We start from the raw sequence: 435 nt of genomic DNA, 5'->3' as shown, positions 1-435 counted from the left end.
GGGGGGGGCCACCCCTGTCCTGGGAAACACTCGGGGAGCCAAGGGGGGGGTTCTGAACTGGGGGGGACCCACCCCCCCATGCGGGGGGGCTTCACATCACCCCGGGGGGTCTGAACAAGTGGGACCCACCCCCCATGGCAGGGGGGCTCCACGGCACTGTCCCCCCCCCCGGGGGCACGGGCGGGCCCGGGCCGGGGCCCCCCCCCCCCCCAACCGGGGGGGGGCGGGCCGGGGGGGGGGGGGGGGGGGGGGGAGGGTCCTGGGGGGGCTGGGGGGGGTCCGGGGGGGCTTCGTTAGAGCGGCTCCGGGGATCAATTAGCAGCGCTGGCTCGTTAATTGGCACAAACAGAGTGGGGCTGGTAAACAAGGGCGGGCACTAACGGGGCACTAACGGGGCACTAACGGGGCACCGGGGACCCCCCCGGGCCCCCCCCC

At 76.1% G+C, this 435-nt stretch overlaps 1 protein-coding gene across 1 annotated transcript in view; it reads right to left on the bottom strand.

Annotated features, from left to right (window-relative positions):
* Positions 1-435, bottom strand: part of LOC113942445 (transcription factor COE4-like) — a gene marked incomplete at both ends in the record, with an annotated part of 1,251 nt that overhangs the window by 246 nt on the left and 570 nt on the right. The gene's annotated exons all lie outside the window — the stretch shown is intronic.

The sequence above is a fragment of the Corapipo altera genome, unplaced genomic scaffold, assembly GCF_003945725.1.
Source record: "Corapipo altera isolate COAL_440 unplaced genomic scaffold, ASM394572v1 49661, whole genome shotgun sequence".
NCBI lineage: Eukaryota > Metazoa > Chordata > Aves > Passeriformes > Pipridae > Corapipo > Corapipo altera.
The sequence above is the reverse complement of the archived record's forward strand: the minus strand, read 5'-3'. Positions and strand labels throughout refer to the sequence as shown.